Here is a 21,438-nt window from a genome sequence, read left to right as displayed (position 1 = left end):
AAAAGGGGCGGGTACTACATCAAGGGAACACCCCATGGGACAAAAGAATCTGAACAGTGACCTTCAGCCCTAGACCCTACCCAAATGAGAAGGAGCCAGAAAACTAACCATGGCAATAAGACAAAACAAAAATTCTTTAACACCCACAAAAAAAATCACAGTAGTTCACCAGCAATGGATTCAAACCAAGAAGAAATCCCTGATTTACCTGAAAAAGAATTCAGAAGGTTAGTTATTAAGCTAATCAGGGAGGCACCATACAAAGGAAAAGCCCAATGCAAGGAAATCCAAAAAATGATACAAGAAGTGAAGGGAGAAATATTCAAGGAAATAGAGAGCTTAAAGAAAAAGCAATAAAAAATTCAGGAAACTTTTGATGCACTTTTAGAAATGTGAAATGCTCTGGAAAATCTGAGCAATAGAATTGAACAAGTAGAAGAAAGAAATTCATGGTTGAAGACAAGGTCTTCAAATTAACCCAGTCCAACAAAGACAGAAAAAAGAATAAGAAAATATGAATGAAGCCTTGAACAAGTGTGGGATTATGTTAAACAACTAAATCTAAGAATAATCAGTGTTCCTGAGGAAGACGAGAATTCTAAAAGCTTGGAAAACATATTTGGGGAAATAATTGAGGAAAGCGTCTCTGGCCTTGTGAGAGATCTAGACATCCAAGCACAAAGAACACCTGGGATATTAATCACAAAAAGATTATTGTCTAGGCACAAAGTCATTAGGTTATTCGAAGTTAACAAAAAGGAAAGAATCTGAAGAGCTGTGAGACTAGCACCAGGTAACCTATAAAGGAAAACCTATCAGATGAATAGCAGATTTCTCAGCAGAAACCCTACAAGCAGAAGGGATTCTGGCCTTATCTTCAGACTCCTCAAACAAAACAATTATCAGCTAAGGATTTTGTATCCAGCGAAACTAAGCATCATGTATGAAAGAAAGATACAGTCTTTTCTGACAAACAAATGCTGAGAGAATTTGCCACTACCAGGCCACCACTACAAGAACTGCTAAAAGGAACTCTAAATCTTGAAACAAATCCTGGAAACACAACACATCAAAACAGAACCTCTTTAAAGCAGAAATCACATGGGACCTATAAAACAAAAATATAAGTTAAAAAGCAAAACAAAAACAAAAACAGCACCCCAAAATACACAGGCAACAAAGAGCATGATGAATGCAATGGTACCTCACATTTTAATTGTAACATTGAATGTAAATGGCCTAAATGCTTCACCTAAAAGATAAAGAACCGTAGAATGGATAAGAACTCACCAACTAACTATCTGCTGCCTTCAGGAGACCCACGTAACAAATAAGGACTCATATAAACTTAAAAGGAGTTGAAAAAAGCATTTTATGCAAATGGACACCAAAAGCGGGCAGGGGTAGCTATTCTTATATCAGACAAAACAAACTTTAAAACAACAGCAGTTAAAAGAGACAAAGGGACATTATATAATGGCAAAAGGCTTTGTCCAACAGGAACATATCACAATCCTAAACATATATGCACCTAACATTGGAGCTCCTAAATGTATAAAACAATTTCTAACAGACCTAAGAAATGAGATGGACAGCAACACAGTAAGAGTGAGGGACTTCAGGACTCCACTGACAGCACTAGACAGGTTATCGAGAAGCAAGTCAAAGAAACAATGGATTTAAACTATACCTTGTAACAAATGGACTTAATAGATGTATGCAGAACATTCCATCCAACAACCACAGAATGCACATTCTATTCAACAGCACATGGAACTTTCTCCAAGGTAGACCTTAGGGTAGGCCATAAAATGAACCTCAATACATTTAAGAAAACTGAAATTATATCAAGCACTCTCTGAGACCACAGTGAAATAAAACTGGAAATAAACTCCAAAAGGAACCAACAAAAGCATGCAAATACATGGAAATTGAATAACTTGCTCCTCAATGAGCAATAGGTCAAAAACAAAATCAAGATGGAAGTTAAAAAATTCTTTGAACTGAATGACAATGGTGACACAGCCTACCAAAACGTCTGGGATAAAGCAAAGGCAGTGCTAAGAGGAAAGTTCATAGCCCTAAACACTGACATCAAAAAGACTGAAAGAGCACAAACTGACATTCTAAGGTCACACCTCAAGGAACTAGAAAAACAAGAACAAACCAAACCCAAACCCATCAGAAGAAAGAAGTAACCAAGATCAGAGCAGAGCTAAAGGAAATTGAAACAACAACAACAAAAATACAAAAGATAAACAAAAAGCTGGTTCTTTGAAAAGGTAAATAAAATAAATGTACCATTAGCAAGATTAACCAAGGAAATAAGAGAAAATCCAAATAACCTCACTAATAAACAAAACAGGAGATATTACAGCTGACACCACTGAAATACAAAAGATCACTCAAAGGTACAATGAACACCTTTACACACATAAATTTGAAAACCTAGAAGAGACGGATAAATTCTTGGAAAAACACAACCCTCCTAGCTTAAACCAGGAAGAATTAGATACCCTGAACAGACCAATAACAAGCAGCGAGATTGAAATGGTAATTAAAAAAATTACCAACAAAAAAAGTCCGGCACCAGATGGATTTACAGCAGAATTCTACCAGACATTCAGTGAAGAATTGATACCAATCCTCTTAACACTATTCCACAAGATAGAGAAAGACGGAATCCTCCCTAATTCATTCTATGAAGCCAGCATCACCTGAATACCAAAACCAGGGAAGGACATAACTGAAAAAGAAAACTACTGACTAATATCCTTGATGAACATGGATGCTAAGATCATTAACAAAATACTAGCTAACTGAATCCAACAACATATTGAAAACATAATCCACCAGGATTAAGTGGGTTTCATACTGGGGATGCAGGTATGGTTTAACATACACAGGTCAATAAATGTGATACACCACACAAACAGAATTAAAAACAAAAATCACATGATTATCTCAATAGATGCAGAAAAAGCATTCAAGAAAATCCAGCATTGCTTTATTATTAAAACTCTTAGCAAAATGGATATACAAGGGACATACCTCAATGTAATAAAAGCCATCTGTGACAGACCCACAGCCAACATAAGACTGAATGGCAGAAAGTTGAAAGCATTCCCTCTGAGAACTGGAACAAGACAAGGATGCCTACTTTCACCACGCCTCTTCAACATAGTACTGGAAGTCCTACCCAGAGCAATCAGACAAGAGAAAGAAATAAAGGGTATCCAAATTGGTAAAGAGAAAGTCAGACTGTCACTGTTTGCTGATTATATGATTGTTTACCTTGAAAACCCTAAAGACTCCTCCAGAAAGCTCTTAGAACTGATAAAAGAATTCAGCAAAGTTTCTGGATACAAGATTAATATACACAAATTAGTAGCTCTTCTATACACCAACAGTGACCAAGCGGAGAATCAAATAAAGAACTCAGCCCCTTTACAATAGCTGCAAAACAAAACAAAACACAAAAACGAAAACAAAAACCTTGGGAATATACCTAAACAAGGAGTCAAAATACCTGTACAGGAAAACTACAAAACAATGCTGAAATCAATCAATCATAGATCACACAAACAAATGGAAACACACCCCATGCCCATGGATGGGTAGAATCAATATTTTGAAGATGACCATACTGCCAAAAGCAGTCTACAAATTCAGTGCAATCCCTGTGAAAATACCACCATCATTTTGTACAGAATTAGAACAATTCTAAAATTCATATGGAACCAAAAAAGAGCCCACATAACCAAACCAAGACTAGGCAAAAAGAACAAATCTGGAGGCATCACACTACTTGCTTTCAAACTATACTATAAGGCCATAGTCACTAAAACAGTATGGTACTGCTATAAAAATAGGCACATGGACCAACAGAACATAATAGAGAACTCAGGAATAAACCCAAATACTTACAGCCAACAGATATTTGACAAAGCAAACAATATAAAGTGGGGAAAGGACACCCTTTTCAACAAATGGTGCTGGGAGAATTGGCTAGCCACATGCAGGAAAATAAAGTTGGATTCTCTCACCTTATATAAAAATCAACTCAAGATGGATTAAGGACTTAAACCTAAGACCCAAAACTGTAAAAATTTTAGAAGATAACATTGGAAAAATTCTAGACATTAGCTTAGGCAAGGATTTCATGACCAAGAACCCAAAAGTAAATACAAGAAAAACAAAGATAAATAGCTGGGACCTACTTAAACTAAATAACTTTTGCATATCAAAAGGAACAGTCAGCAGAGTAAACAGACAACCCACAGAGTGGGAGAAGATCTTCACAATCTACACATCTGACAAACGACTAATAACCAGAATCTACAATGAACTCAAATAAATCAGTAGGAATAAAACAATCCCATCAAAAAGTGGGCTAAGGACATGAATAGAAAATTCTCAAAAGAAGATGTACAAATGGCCAACAAGCATATGAAAAAATGCTCAACATCCCTAATAATCAGGGAAATGCAAATTAAAACCACAGTGCAGTACCACCATACTCTGTAAGAATGGTCTTAATAAAAAAGTCAATTAACAGTAGATGTTGGTGTGGATGCAGTGATCAAGGAACACTTTTACACTGCTAGTGGAAATATAAACTAGTACAGCCACTATGGAAAACAGTGTGGATATTCCTTAAAGAACTAAAAGTAGAACTTCTATTTGATTCAGCAATCCCACTACTGGATATCTGCCCAGAGGAAAAGAAGTCATTATTCAAAAAAGACACTGAGACACACATGTTTATAGCAGCACAATTCACAATTGCAAAATTGTGGAACCAACCCAAATGCCCATCAATCAATGAGTGGATAAAGAAACTGTGATATATGTATCTATATCTATATATCATCTATATGTATATCCATACCTATATCTATCTGTGATGGAATACTGATGACTCAGACATAAAAAGGAATGAATTAACAGCATTTGCAGTGATGGATGAGGCTGGATATTATTATTCTAAGTGAAGTAACTCAGGAATGGAAAACCAAACATCATATGTTCTCACTGATAGGTGGGTGCTAAGCTATGAGGAAACAAAGGCTTAAGAATGATTCAGTGGACTTTGGGGACTTTGGGGGAAGAGAGGGAGGGGGGCTGAGGAATAAAAGACTGCAAATATGGTACAGTGTATACTGCTTGGGCAATGGATGCATCAAAATCTCACAAATCACCACTAAAGAACTTACTCAGGTAACTAAATACCACCTGTACTCCAATAACTTATGGAAAAAAATAAATAAAATTAAGCAAACTAAAACCGTAACAAAAATAAAGGCAGTGCATTAAATTCATAATACAATCAAATTTAATTTTTATATATTAATATTTTTTCATATAATGATTCTCAAATCTTTTAGGCACCATATCTGAATTTTGGATCCAGAAAGCATGGTCATTGTGTATATAGCCCTTAACACAGGCATTACCTGCATCTTCCACCTGTTCCTAGCAGCTGCATTTTTAATCTGCTCCTAGCAAACATCATTTGGCCTATGTCTAGATTGATAGGTGGTGATGCCTATGTGCAGATGTGGCTGATTAGACGTTTAAAGACAGTTAAACTAGCAGGATTTATTCTTTTGAGCTAAAATTTTATTAAATATCAATTATAAAGTAATATCTCAGGCCTAATAACTTATTAAACATTTAAAACAAATTTTGAGGATTGTGGGAAGATAATAGAGAAAGAAGCACCAGAAATCTGTTTTCTCACTTAGGTAAACGTTATAGTAATAGAATCTAATGTAACTGTTTTGGAACTATGGGTCTATTGAAGGCTTGCAACATTCAGGGAAAAGCTTGGAGAGTAGTTTGTGGTTCATTTTGGTCAATTTTAGCTCTTAGCACAGTAGCAGCTAGCCATCCCCCATCCCCTATCCCTGTGGCAGATGGCTGTGCACATGTTCCTGGAGAAGGTTGCATGCAGGTTGTGGGAGCCAGGGTGGACAAAAAAAAGACTCTGTCCTCCAAATAGTGGAAATCTCTGCTTTGATTGCTAACTGCTGCTTCTGATTACAGAGGTTCACAGGTTTGTGGACATTGTGGTTGCACCTCCCTTCATTATTGCAAGCCTCTCCCTCTGGCTGAAGTGACTTCCTGGATATTTAAAAGGCTGGTGCTTTTTGTTTTTTTCTGTGCCATTCATTTTTCTTTTTCCCCTTTTGGGATCCAGACACTGAAAGACTATGACATTTAAAAGTAACCTCAAATACAAGAGAAATTAGAAAGTTACAGTGCATGTGCAGGGAAGGTGCAAGCTCCAAGAAGACCCTAAATTTGTATCTCAGACTGATCCTCATCATAGGGACAACTTACAACAGAAATAAAAACACAAAACAGCAAACCCTGGAGAGAGTATTTGACTTTTAGACTTACCATATTATTAGATTAAAATGTCCAGTTTCAACAAAAATCACAAGACATAAAAAGAAACAGGAAATTATGGCCCATTCTATGGAAAAAAGCAAACAAACAAAAACTGTCTCTGGAAAAGACCTGTTGTCAGGTTTACTAGACAAAAACTTTAAAACAACTGTCTTAAAGATGCTCAAAGACTACATGATCCATCAATCTCATTCCTAAGTATATACCCCAAAGAAAGGAAATTAGTATATTAAAGTGATATCTGTACTCTCATGTTTATTGTAGGACTATTCACAATAGCCAAGATTTGGAAGCAGCCTACACAATGGAGTACTATTCTGCCATATAAAAGAATGAGATCCTGTCATTTGCAACCACATGGATGAAACTGGAGGTCATTATGTTGAGTGAAATAAGCCAAGTACAGAAAGACAAACTTTTCATGTTCTCACCTATGGAAGCTAAAATTTAAAGAAAATGAACTCATGGAGAAAGCAGAATGATAGTTACAAGAGGCTAGGAAGGGTAATGGGGTGGGGGTGTGGGTGTTGGGGTAAGGGAGGGGAAATTGGGGATGGGTAATGGGTACAAAAATAGAATGGACAAGACAGTATTTGCTAGCAGAACAGAGTGAATGTAGTAAAAAATAATTTAATTGTACATTTAAAATAAGTGTGTAATTCATAACACAAATGATAAATGCTTGAGATGGGGGATACCCCATTTATCTAGATGTGATTATTATGCATTGCATTTCTATTTCAAAATGTCTCATGTATCCTATAAATATACCTAATGCGTTCCCACAAAAATTAAAAATAAAATTTAATTAAAAAAGAACTAGCAAAAGATGCCCAAAGAACTAAAGGAAGGCATGAAGAAAGTTAAGAAGACTACGTATAAACAAAATAGCAATATTAAGAGAAAACCTAGAAAGGAAAAAATTTCTGAAGCTGGAAATTTCAATAATTGAAATAAGAAATTCACTAGAAGGATTCAAAGGCAGATTTGAGCAAGCAGAAGAAAGAATCAGCAAACTTGAAGATAGGACAATGGAAATTAGCGAGTCTGAGGAACAGAAAGAAAGAAATTGAAGAAAAGTAAGCACAGCCTAGGAATCCCATGGGACAATATCAAGCAGACCAATGTATACATTGTGGGAGTTCCAGCAGAAGAGAGAAAAAAAGGGGCAGAGAGAATATTAGAAGAAATAATGGCTGAAAACTTCTCAAGTTTGATGAAAGACATGAATATAAACATCCAAGAAGCTCAACAAACTCCAAGTAGGATGAACTCAAAGATAGCCACATTGAGACATATTATAATCAAACTGTCAAAAGACAAATAAAGGCCTTTGTCTCTTGCTGCAACCAGAGCTCCAGGTCTTGTGTTCACTTCTCTGTTTTCTGGTTCTAGAGGTCCAGACTCTGTGGCCCCATGACCTGCAGGTATTGGGAGATCCACTGCTAAGATGCCAGGACACCCTGGAAGCCTGGAAATGAGATCATTGACATTTAGGGATGTGGCCATAGAATTCTCTCTGAAGGAGTGGCAATGTCTCTACACTATACAGTGGAATTTATATAGAAATGTGATGTTAGGGAACTATAGAAACATGGTCTTCCTGGGTATTGCTGTCTCTAAGCCAGACCTGATCACCTGTCTGGAGAAAACTAAAAAGCCCTGGAATATGAAGAGACATGAGATGGTAGCCAAACCCCCAAGACCTTTGGCCAGAGGAGGACGTAGAAACTTTTTTCCAAAAAGTTATACTGAAAAGATATGGAAAATGTGAGTATGAGAATTTATAGTTAAGAAAAGTAAGTAAAAGTGTGGATGAGCGTAAGGTGCACAAAAAAGGTCATAATGGACTTAACCAGTGTTTGACAACTAACCAGAGCAAAATATTTCAATGTGATAAATGTGTGAAAGTATTTTATAAATTTTGAAATTAAAATAGACATAAGACATACTAGAAAGAAACCTTTCAAATGAAAAGAGTGTGTCAAATCATTTTGCATGCTTTCATACTTAACATAAAAGAATTTATTCTAAAGACTATTCCTACAAATGTAAAGAATGTGGGAAAGCCTTTAATTAGCCCTCAGTTTTTACTAAACATAAGAGAATTCATACTGGAGAGAAACCCTACAAATGTGAAGAATGTGGAAAAGATTTTTTTTTTTGTATTTTATTTATTTTTATTTTATTATTTTATTTTATTTTTGAGATGGAGTCTTGCTCTGTTGCCCAGGCTGGAGTGCAGTGGCAAAATCTTGGCTGACTGCAACCTCTGCCTCCTGGGTTTAAGTGATTCTCCAGCCTCAGCCTCCAAGTAGCTGGGATTACAGGTGTGCACCACCAGGCCTGGCTAATTTTTCCTTTCTTTTTTTTTTTTTTTTTTTTGAGACAGTCTTGTTCTGTCACCTAGGCTGGAATGCTGTGGCGAGATCTCCACTCACTGCAACTTCTGTCTCCCACATTCAGGTGATTCTCCTGCCTCAGCTTCCTGAGTAGCTGGGACTACAGGCACCCATCACCACACCCAGCTAATTTTTGTATTTTTGTAGTGATGGGGTTTCACCGTATTGATCAGGCTAGTCTCGAACTCCTGACCTTGTAATCTGCCTGCCTTGGCCTTCCAAAATGCTGGGATTACAGGTGTGAGCCACCATGCCCAGCCTAATTTTTGTATTTTTTTTGAATAATTCTTTTATTGCACTTTAGGTTTTGGGGTACATGTGAAGAACATGCAAAATTGTTGCATACGTACACACATGGCAGTGTGATCTGCTGCCTTCCTCCCCATCACCTATATCTGGCATTTCTCCCTATGCTATCTCTCTCCAACTCCCCACCCCCTGCTGTCCCTCCTCTATTTCCACCCGACAGGCCCCAGCTGTGTGGTGCTCCCCTCCCTGTGACCATGTGTTCTTATTGTTCAACACCCACCTATGGGTGAGAACATGCAGTGTTTGATTTTCTGCTCTTGTGTCAGTTTGCTGAGAATGATGGTTTCCAGGTTCATCCATGTCCCTACAAAGGACACGAACTCATCATTTTTTATGGCTGCATAGTATTCCATGGTGTATATGTGCCACATTTTCCATGTCCAGTCTATCATTGATGGGCATTTGGGTTGGTTCCAGGTCTTTGCTATGTAAACTGTGCTGCAATGAACATTCGTGTGCATGTGTCTTTATAGTGGAACAATTTATAATCCTTTGGATATATACCCAGTAATGGGATTGCTGGGTCAAATGGAATTTCTATTTCCAGGTCCTTGGGGAATCGCCACACTTTCTTCCACAATGGTTGAACTAATTTACACTCCCACCAATAGTGTAAAAGTGTTCCTATTTCTCCACATCCTCTCCAGCATCTGTTGTCTCCAGATTTTTAATGATTGCCATTCTAACTGGCATGAGGTGGTATCTCAATGTAGTTTTGATTTGCATTTCTCTAATGACCAGTGATGATGAGCATTTTTTCATATGTTTGTTGGTCTCATGTGTGTCTTCTTTTGTAAAGTGTCTGTTCATATCCTTTGCCCGCTTTTGAATGGGTTTGTTTGTTTTTTTCTTGTAACTCTGTTTTAGTTCTTTGTAGATTCTGGTTATCAACCCTTTGTCAGATGGGTAGATTGTAAAAATTTTTTCCCATTCTGTTGGTTGCCAATTCACTCTAATCACTGTTTCTTTTGCTGTGCAGAAGCTGTGGAGTTTGATTAGGTCCCATTTGTCTATTTTGGCTTTTGTTGCCAATGCATTTGGTGTTTTGGTCATGAAGTCCTTGCCTATGCCTATGTCCCGAATGGTTTTGCCTAGATTTTCTTCTAGAGCTTTTATGGTGTTAGGTCCTATGTTTAAGTCTTTAATCCACCTGGCGTTAATTTTAGTATAAGGTGTCAGGAAGGGGTCCAGTTTCTGCTTTCTGCACATGGCTAGTCAGTTTTACCAACACCATTTATTAAACAAGGAATTGTTTCCCCATTGCTTGTTTTTGTCAGGTTTGTCAAAGATCAGATGGTTGTAGATGTGTGATGTTGCCTCCGAGGCCTCTGTTCTGTTCCATTGGTCTGTATCTCTGTTTTGGTACCAGTACCATGCTGTTTTGCTTACTGTAGCCTTGCAGTATAGTTTGAAGTCTGGTAGTGTGATGCCTCCAGCTTTGTTCTGTTTGGTTAGAATTGACTTGGCTGTGCAGGCTTCTTTTGGTTCCATATTGAGTTTAAGGTGGTTTTTTCCAGTTCTGTGAAGGAGGTCATTTGTAGCTAGATGGGGATGGCATTATATCTGTAAATTACTTTGGGCAATATGGCCATTTTCACGATATTGATTCTTCCTAACCATGAACATGGACTCTTTCTCCATCTGTTTGTGTCTTCTCTTATTTCATTGAGCAGTGGTTTGTGAAGAAGTCCTTTACATTCCTTGTTAGTTGTATTCCTAAGTATTTTATTATTTTTGTAGCACTTATGAATGGCAGTTCATTCTTGATTTGGCTCTCTTTAAGTCTGTTATTGGTGTATAGGAATGCTTGTGATTTTTGCACATTGATTTTGTATCCTGAGACTTTGCTGAAGTTGCTTATCAGTTTCAGGAGATTTTGGGCTGAGACGATGGGGTTTTTTAATATGCAATCATGTCATCTGCAAATAGAGATAATTTGACTTTCTCCTTTCCTATGTGAATACGCTTTATTTCTTTTACTTGCCTGATTGCTCTGGCTAGAACTTCCAATACTATATTGAATAGGAGTGGTGAGAGAGGGCATCCTTGTCTAGTGCCAGATTTCAAAGAGAATGCTTCCAGTTTTTGCCCATTCAGTATGATATTGGCTGTTGGTTTGTTGTAAATAGCTTTTATTATTTTGAGGTACGTTCTATCAATACCTAGTTTATTGAGGGTTTTTAGCATGAAGGGCTGTTGAATTTTGTCAAAGACCTTCTCTGCATTAATTGAGGTAATCATGTGGTTTTTGTCTTTGGTTACGTTTATGTAGTGAATTGCGTTTATAGACTTGCATATGTTGAACCAGCCTTGCATCCCAGGATGAAGCCTACTTGATCATGGTGGATAAGCTTTTTCATGTGCTGTTGCAATCAGTTTGCCAGTATTTATTGAAGATTTTTGCATCTATGTTCATCATGGATATTGGCCTGAAGTTTTCTTTTCTTGTTGAGTCTCTGCTGGGTTTTGGTATCAGGATGATGTTGGTCTCATAAAATGATTTGGGAAGGATTCCCTCTTTTTGTATTGTTTGGACTAGTTTCAGAAGGAATGGTACCAGCTCATCTTTGTATGTCTGGTAGAATTAGTCTGTGAACCCATCTGGACCTGGGCTTTTTTTGGTTGGGAGGCTATTAATTTCTCCCTCAACTTCTGCCCTTGTTATTGGTCTATTCAGGGTTTTGACTTCTTCCTGGTTTAGGCTTGGGAGGATGGAAGTGTCCTGGAATTTATCCATTTCTTCCAGGTTTACTAGTTTATGTATGTAGAGTTGTTTGTAATAATCTCTGATGATTTTTTTTCCCCCCTGTGGAATCGGTGTTGATATCCCCTTTATGGTTTTTTATTGTATCTATTTGATTATTCTCTCTTTTCTTTTTTATTAATCTGGCTAGTGGTGTATTTTGTTGATCTTTTTGAAAAACCAGCTCCTGGATTTATTGATTTTTTGAAGGGTTTTTTTGTGTCTCTGTCTCCTTCAGTTCCACTCTGATCTTGGTTATTTCTTGTCTTCTTCTAGCTTTTGAGTTTTGTTGATTTGCTCCTCTAGCTCTTTCAATTTTGTTGATAGGGTGTCAATTTTAGATCTCTCCTTGCTTCTCGTGTGGGCACTTATTGCTGTATATTTTCCTCTAGAGACTGCTTTAAAGGTGTCCCAGAGAGTCTAGTATGTTGTGTCTTCATTCTCTGGTTTTGAAGAACATCTTTATTTCTGCCTTCATTTCATTGTTTATCCAGTCAGCAGTCAAGAGCCAGTTGTTCAGTTTTCATGAAGCTGTGTGGTTCTAAGTTAGTTTCTGAATTCTAACTTGATTACACTGTGGTCTGAGAAACTGTTTGTTATGATTTCCATTCTTTTGCATTTGCTAAGAAGTGATTTACTTCCAATTATGTGGTCAATTTTAGAGTATATGTGATGTGGTGCTCAGAAGAATGTATATTCTGTGAATTTGGGGTGGAGAGTTCTGTAAATGTCTATTAGGCTTGCTTGGTCCAGGTTTGAGTTCAAGTCCTGGATATCCTTGTTAATTTTCTGTCTTGTTGATCTGTCTAATATTGACAATGGGGTGCTAAAGTCTCCCATTATTATTGTGTGGGAGTCTAAGTCTCTTTGTAGGTCATTAAGAACTTGCTTTATGTATCTTGGTGCTCCTGTATTGGATGTATATATATTTAGGATCGTTAGCTCTTCTTGTTGCATTGATCCTTTTACCATTATGTAATATCCTTCTTTATCTCTTTTGATCTTTTTTGGTTTAAAGTCTGTTTTATCAGAGACAAGAATTGCAACTCCAGCTTTTTTTTGCTCTCCATTTGCTTGGTAAATCTTCCTCCATCCCTTTATTTTGAGCCTATGTGCGTCCTTTCACGTGAGATGGGTTTTCTGAATACAGCACACTGATGGCTTTTGGCTTTTTATCCAATTTGCCAGTCTGTGTCTTTTGATTGGGGCAGTTAGCTCATTTACATTTAAGGTAAATATTGTTATGTGTGAATTTGATCCTGCCATTTTGATGCTAGCTGGTTGTTTTGCCCATTAGGTGATGCAGTTTCTTCATTGTATTGATGGTCTTTACCATTTGGTACATTTTTGGAGTGGCTGCTACTGGTTGTTCCTTTCTATGTTTAGCACTTCTTTCAGGAGCTCTAGTAAAGCAGGCCTGGTGGTGATGAAATCTGTCAGCAATTGCTTGTCCGTAAAGGATTTTATTTCTCCTTTGCTAATGAGGCTTAGTATGGCTGGATATGAAATTCTGGGTTGATAGTTCTTTTCTTTAAGGATGTTGAATATTGGCCCCCACTCTCTTCTGGCTTGTAAGGTTTCTGCTGAGAGATCTACTGTGAGTCTGATCGACTTCCCTTTGTGGGTAACCGAATCTTTCTCTCTGGCTGCCCTTAGCATTTTTTTCTTCATTTCAACTCCGGTGAATCTGATGATTATGTGCCTTAGGTTTGCTCTTCTTCAGAAATATCTTGATGTTCTCTGTATTTCCTGGACTTGAATGTTGGCTTGCCTTGCTAGGTTGGGGAAATTTTCCTGGATAATATCCTGAAGAGTGTTTTTCAGCTTAGATGCAGACTCTCTGTCACATTCAGGTACACCTATCAAATGTAGCTTTCACATAATCCCATATTTCTTGGAGGCTTTGTTAATTTCTTTTCATTCATTTTTCTCTAATCTTGCCTTCTTGTTTTATTTCATTGAGTTGATCTTTAGCCTGTGATATCCTTTCTTCTGCTTGGTCGATTTGGCTATTGAAAGTTGTGTAAGATTTGTGGAGTTCTTGTGTTGTGTTTTTTAGCTCCATCCAGTCATTTATATTCTTCTCTAAGCTGTTTATTCTTGTTAGCATTTTGTCTAATCTTTTTTCAAGGTTCTTAGTTTCTTTGCATTGGGTTAGAACATGTTCTTTTAGTTCAGAGAAGTTTGTTATTACCCACCTTCTGAAGCCTGTTTTTGTCAATTCATCAGACTCATTCTCCATCCAGCTTTGTTCCCTTGGTTGTGAGGAGTTGTGATCCCTCAATTCTTCAGACTTATTCTCCATCTAGCTTTGTTCCCTTGTTGGTAAGGAGTTGTAATCCCTTGGAGGAGGAGAGGTGTTCTGGTTTTTGGTGTTTTCATTCTTTTTGCACTGGTTTCTTTCCATCTTCATGGATTTATCTACCTGTGATCGTTGTAGTTGGTAACTTTCAGATGGGTCTCTGAGTGGATGTCCTTTTGTTGATGTTGAAGTTATTTCTTTCTGTTTTATAGTTTTCCTTCTAACAATCAGGCCCCTCTGCTGTAGGACTGCTGGAGGTCTACCTGCTTGCCTGGGGATCACCCGTGGTGTCTACAGAACAGTAAGGGTTGCTGCCAGTTTCTTCTTCTGTTATCTTTGTCCCAGGAGTGTACCCATGAGATATCAGCCTGAGTTCTCTTTTATAAAGTGTCTCTTTGGGTATATGGGGGTCAGGGAGCTGCTTGAGGAGACAGTCTGTCCCATGTAGGAACTCAAGTGCTGAGCTTGGAGCTCTGTTGTTCTGTTCGGAGCTGCTGGCCAGGTACGTTTAAGTCTGTTGCAGCAGAACTCATAACCATCTTTTTTCCCAGGTGCTGTGTCCTGGGAAGGTGGGGCTTTATTTATAAGTTCCTGACATACTGCTGCTTTTTTTCAGAGATGCCCTGCCCAGCAAGGGGATAGTCTAGTCACAGTCTGGCAGCAGAGGCATTGCTGAGCTGCCATGGGTTCTGCCCAGCTTCTGTGTGAACTTCCTTCTGGTTTTTTTTACAGAGATACAGTTAGAACTGCCTCAGTAATGGCAGACTGCCTTGGTAATGGCGGACTGTTTTGGTAAAGGTGGACTGCCTCGGTAACGGTGGACTACCTTGGTAAAGCCTGATGCCCTTCCCCCCACCGAGCTGGACTGACCCAGGTCCAGCTGCACTTGCTGTGAAAATCTCAATCCAAAGAGGTTCAGATTTCTGGTCCTTGTGGGGGTGGGACCTGCTGCGCTAGATAACCTAGCTCCCTGTTTCAGCCCCCCTTTTGTTATTTGAATGAGCATCTCTGTATCCCAGGCTTTCCAGGCGCCAGTTGAAACAGCTGCCCAGATTTGTGTGAGTTTTTGTGCGGAGACCTGTGGAGCTGGCTGAAACAGCCATGCTTCAAACTTGTGATGCTTTTCAGCCTGGGAATCTCTGGTCTGTGGGCAGTAAAAACTAGTTTGGAAACATGGTGATCCCTCACTCTCTGCATTGGTCTCACTGGGAACTGCACTCCAGAGCTGTTCCTATTTGGTCATTTTGTACCCTCTCTATAGCTTTCGTTTTTCTTCAAACTTCCTTAACATGTCTTGGCTTAGTTGTTCTGTTTGTTCTTCTAAAAGAATTAATCTATCTGAATAGGGTGGAGGAGGGGTTGGGGATATTTTAGTAAGGGTTGTGTCTATTAGCCTCTGAACGAGTCCTCAGATGCATGGTATGACACAACATCTAATGAGAAGTATAATTATCACAGTTGCTAGAGAGGTAAGAATTGAGGTTATGGTTTCTTTCCATTGACTGAACCAATTTTTGAGCCAATTAGAAATAGAGTTATTTATGTCTGGACATTTTTTCTTGAGCCTTAACTTGGGTCTCAACCCAGGTTATATATCCTCAAATATATGCTGTGTTACACACCCCAGGTCACCCTGCACTTCCTCCTTAATGCAGCTGTTGCCCACAGTGACAAAGACTCAGCCCATGTTGTTTTCTCCTGTATCCCTGGTGCCTACATCAGCACATAATAGACAGTGAGTGTTTAATAAATACCTATTGAATGAGTGCAATATCTATTTTTTTCTTTAGATTGAGTCTCTCCTCATGCAGTGGTTTGGAGAATGAAAGGGAACTGTAGTTTCCTAGTGAGCTCTTAGTCCAGCCACCTTGACTCTTCTGAGGCTCCTCAGGGTTTCCTATTAACAGGTGGCCATGTTAGTGGCTTGTCTGATCTGACTTTGATCCTACAGACAGATTTGGAGTGTGCATATCACTTTGACTTTTGCTCTAGGACTCTGAAGCATTATGTTAGGAGAGTTTTCTTGATCCATTGTAATTTTTTCCCCCTTGTATTTGACCACTTTGGTTATGAGGAAGTGTGAATGCAGTTAGCACTCAGAGAAGCTGCCATTTGCTACTCAGGGCATCACACAATTTTTGTTTTCCTTCTACTTAACATAGGTACCTGTTGAATAAACAATGCTGTTCAATATAATCCCAGATACTCTACTTGGTAATTTCTATAGAACCAAAGTCAGCCCTTAGGGACTCTAACACTTGCATTGCAAAAGTTAGAAGTAGAAATCAGCAGGGAAGAGAAAGAAAAAAGAGAATAATGAAAGAAAAATACAGGCTTATTAGCAGAATGTTTGGCTCTTGCTTCTCAAATATTTTAAATTCAGAAAAAAGTTAAAAAATTCAAGTGCAACATTATCATGAACATAAATTAACATTTATTAATTATACACTCAGGGCATTGCTCTGAAGCGAGTTTAATGAACAAATAACTAGGTTTGGTAATATCTTGGCTGAATATCGCTATCCTCTTGAGGAGGTGAATAGTTGAAATAGCATGGTCTGATTGCTACAGACTCACATTATTCTGTTTCCTCCTTTTCTGCTCTTCATTCACCCAAGGGCATAAATGAATGAAACAAAACAATAGTTTCTTAATTGTTTAGCACTCAGTTTTCTGCCTAGCAAAAACTGTGTGGTTATACCAGTTCTCATATAGTTTTAGTTAAAATAGAAGATTATTGCATTTAGAATTCGGTGCATATTAACCTTTAATTAATTTCTACCAATTTAAACAAACTCCATCATAGAAAATGTCAGACATTTACAAAGCAAACAAAGTATAATAAATATCTTTGCACCTATGACTGAGGTTTGACAATTGTCAACATTCTGCTGTTTTGTTTAATCTATACTTTCAGCTATTATCCATTCATTTTTTAAAGTAAATTTCACCTATAGTGAGATATCCAAATATTAACTACACAATTTGGATAGTATGTTCATTTGTGTAACCCACATCCTAAAATGTAGAACACCCCCATTACCCCAGAAAATTCCTTCCTTTTTTTTTCTCAGTTAGTTTCCCTCTTTCCCACCACCCAGGGACTTTTCTGAATTTTTTTCCTCCATGGATTGGTTTTGCCTGTTCTAGAATTTCATACACGTGAAATCATTAAATATATGCTCTTTTGTATCTGGTTTTTTTTGCTCAGCATGTCTGTGAGTTTTATTGGTCTTATTGCATTTATTAGTATTTCATTCTTTTTATTGCTGAGACATGTCCAATGGTATGAATATATAACAATTTGCTTATTCATTCTCCTGTTTATAGATAATGGGTTGTTTTTAGTTTTAGGTGTTATAAATAAGGCAGTTATGAACGTTCTTGTACAAGTCTTTTTGTGAATATGTTTTCCTTTCTACAAATAAGTAAAATACCTAGGGTAGAATAGCAGAATCAAATAATATATGTATATTTAACTTTAACTTTAAATATATGTATATTTAACTTTTCCCAAAGTGGCTGGCTATTTCAGATTCCCACCAGTAGTGTATGTGAGCTCTATTTGCTTTGTATTATAACAAATATTGTCAGCTGTCTTTTTAATTTTAGTCATCCTAGTAGGTGTGTAGGGGTTTCTTATTGTAGTTTCAATTTTCACTTCTTTGATGACTAATGATATTGAACAATTTTCTTGTGTTTATTAAACAATTATAAATTTTAAAATATATTTCTTTTGTAAAAGTGTCTGTTCAAATATTTTGCCCATTTTTTTCTTGGATTGTTTATCTTTTTATTATTGAGTGCAGCTGAGGATGACAGAAAGACAAAAAGCTGAAATAGACCCACATATACATAGTCCAGTTATCATACAGGTGGGCACAATTTAATCAAAATAAGAGGGAGGAAAGAACATCAAAGAAAGAAGAACAAAGTTTGAGGATGGAGAGGGAGGTTTGGGGATGGAGGCAGAGGTTGGAATGATATTCTTTGAAAGTGGAGGCCAGGGGCCAAGGCATATAGGCAGCCTCTAGAAACTAGATAAGACAAGGAAATGGATTCTCTGTTTGGAACCTCCAGAAGAAACACAGCATTGTCTACATCTTGGTTTTAGCTCCTGTGACTCATTTCAGACTTCTGATCTCCAGAACTGTAAGATAAAATACTCGTATTATTTTCAACTGTGGAGTTTGTGGTAATTTTGTTACAGTGGTTATGGGAAACTAATTCATGGGGGCAACAATGAACAAAACCACAAACAGCTTGTTACCGTGTTACTTGTGATTACTCCCTGGACACCAATTTCCCTCACACTATCTTACATATATATGAACTATTTCATTAACCAAAAACCTTGTTTAGAAACTTTCCTGACCAGAGTGGGTGATAGCTTCAATATATGAAAGAAGAGACAAGGATAACTCTAGGTTAGCAGCTGGGGTGGATAGGGATTGACTGAGACAGGGGGCACAGATGGGTTATTTAGGGGTGAAGGAAATGGAAGATACAATTATTATTATTTCAGATGTGATAAGTTTTAGGAGTCTGTAGGACTCCAGGTAGGCAGCTAGAAATATAAACTACAAATACCATCTAGGCAATTTATCACAGTAGTTAAAAACATGGCCTCTGGGCAATGCTAAACCTCTATGTGCTTTGATTCCCTCAACTGTAAAATGGGGAGGAGAATAATAATTCCTACCCCAGAAATTTGTTGTGGGAATTAAATGAGTGTGTATATATATATATATATATATATGCATGTGTGTATGTGTCTGTGTATGTATGTGTATGTATATACACACATAATACACAGCATGCATATACACATGTATGAACACATAGTACACACACAAAACATACACCCTCTGAGAGCATATATAGATATAAACAGCACATATGTATGTAGAAAATACATATAGATGTACAGAGAAAATATATACTATATATAAAAAATGTATAGATAGAACATACAAAGAGAGAACATATATATATTGAGAACACACACATATGTAGAGAATATATATATAGAGCATATATATAAAACAAGCATATATAGAGAAAGCATATATAGAGAGAGCATATATATTAATGCAGGATATTATTTTATATATATATAGAGAGAACATATATATACACACACATAGAGAGAAAACATATATACGGTCATGTGTTGCTTAATGATAAGGAAATGTTTTGAGAAATGTATCATTAGGCAGTTTCATTGTCATGCAAACATCATAGAGTGTGTTTACACAAACCTAGATGTTATAGTCTACTACACATCGAGGCTACATGGTATAGCCTATTGCCCCTAGGCTACAAACTTATACAGCATGTTACCATACTGACTACTGTAGGCAACTGTAACACAATGGTGAGTATTTGTGTATCTAAATGTATCTTAAAGTAGAAAAGGTACAGTAAGAAGGATAACAAAATGGTACACCTGTCTAGGGCACTTACCATGAATGGAGCTTACAGGACTGGGAGTTGCTGTGGGTGAGTCAGTAGTGAGTGAATGTGAAGATCTAGGACATTACTGTACAATAGTGTAGACATGATCAACACTGTAAACTTGGGCTGCACTAAATTTATAAAAAACATTTTTCTTTCTTAAATAATACATTAGCCTTAGCTTACTGTAACTTTTTAATTTTGTAAACTTTTTAATTTTTCAAGACTTTTTTTTCCTTTATTTATTATACTTTAAGTTCTGGGGTACATGTGCAGATTGTGCAGGTTTGTTGCATAGGCATACACGTGCCATGGTGGTGGTTTGCTGCATCCATCACCCCGTCATCTTCATTAGATATTTCTCCTAATGCTATCCCTCCCCTAGCCCCCCACCCCTTGCTATCCCTCCCCTAGCCCCCCATCACAAGCAGGCCCCAGTGTGTGATGTTCCCCTTCCTGTGTCTGTGTGTTCTCATTGTTCAACACCCACTTATGAATGAGAACAGGCAGTGTTTGGTTTTCTGTTCTTATGTCAGTTTGCTGAGAATGATGATTTCCAGTTTCATCCATGTCCCTGCAAAGGACATGAACTCATCCTTTTTTATAGCTGCATAGTATTCCATGGTGTATATGTGCCACATTTGCTTTATCCAGTCTATAATTGATGGGCATTTGGGTTGGTTCCAAGTCTTTGCTATTGTCAACAGTGCCTCAATAAACATAAGTGTGCATGTATCTTTATAATAGAATGATTTATAATCTTTTGGGTATATTCCCAGTAATGGGATTGCTGGGCCACGTGACATTTCTATTTCTAGATCCTTGAGGAATTCCCACACTGTCTTCCACAATGGTTGAACTAATTTACACTCCCACAAACAGTGTAAAAGTGTTCCTATTTCTCCACATCTTCTCCAGCATCTGTTGCCTCCTGACTTTTTAATAATCACCATTCTAACTGGTGTGAGGTGGTATCTCAATGCGGTTTTGATTTGCATTTCTCTAATGACCAGTGATGATGAGCTTTTTTTCATATGTTTGTTGTCTGCATCAATGTCTTCTTTTGAAAAGTGTCTGTTCATATCCTTTGCCCACTTTTTGACAGGGCTTTTTTTTTTTTTTTTTAATTTGTTTACGTTCTCCATAGATTCTGGATATTAGCCCTTTGTCAGATGAATAGATTGCAAAAAATTTTTTCCCATTCTGTTGGTTGCTGGCTCACTCTGTTGATAGTTCCTTTTGCTGTGTGAAGCTCTTTAGTTTAATTAGATCCCATTTGTCTATTTTGGCTTTCGTTGCCATTGCTTTTGGTGTTTTAGTCATGAAGTCCTTGCCCATGACTATGTCCTGAATGGTATTGCCTAAGTTTTCTTCTAGAGTTTTTACGGTGTTAGGCCTCATGTTCAAATATTTAATCCATCCAGAGTTAATTTTTGTACAAAGTGTAAGGAAGGGATCCAGTTTCAGCTTTCTGCATATGGCTAGCCAGTTTTCCTGACACCATTTATTAAATAGGGAATTCTTTCCCCATTGTTTGTTTTTGTCGGATTTGTCAAAGATCAGATGGTTGAAGTTGTGTGGCGTTATTTCTGAGGCCTCTGTTCTTTTCCACTTGTCTATATCTCTGTCTTGGTACCAGCATCATACTGTTTTGGTTATAGTAGCCTAATTTTTCAAGACTTTTTGACTCTTTTGTAGTAACACTTAGCTTAAAACACAAACACATTGCACAGCTGCACAAAAATGTTTATATCTTTATTGTGTAAGCTTTTTCTTATTTAAAAAATTTTTATTTTATTTTTTTAACTTTC

General features: G+C 37.4%; 1 pseudogene; it reads left to right on the top strand.

Annotated features, from left to right (window-relative positions):
* Nucleotides 1–6,837: 6,837 nt before the first annotated feature.
* Nucleotides 6,838–8,097, top strand: LOC116558804 (annotated as a pseudogene).
* The last annotated feature ends 13,341 nt before the right edge of the window (nt 8,098–21,438 follow it).

Source organism: Sapajus apella, unplaced genomic scaffold (genome assembly GCF_009761245.1).
Source record: "Sapajus apella isolate SASKATOON/1434 unplaced genomic scaffold, GSC_monkey_1.0 scaffold2, whole genome shotgun sequence".
In the NCBI taxonomy this organism is placed as follows: Eukaryota; Metazoa; Chordata; class Mammalia; order Primates; family Cebidae; genus Sapajus; species Sapajus apella.
Note: the sequence above shows the minus strand (reverse complement) of the source record. Positions and strands in the feature narration are given on the sequence as shown.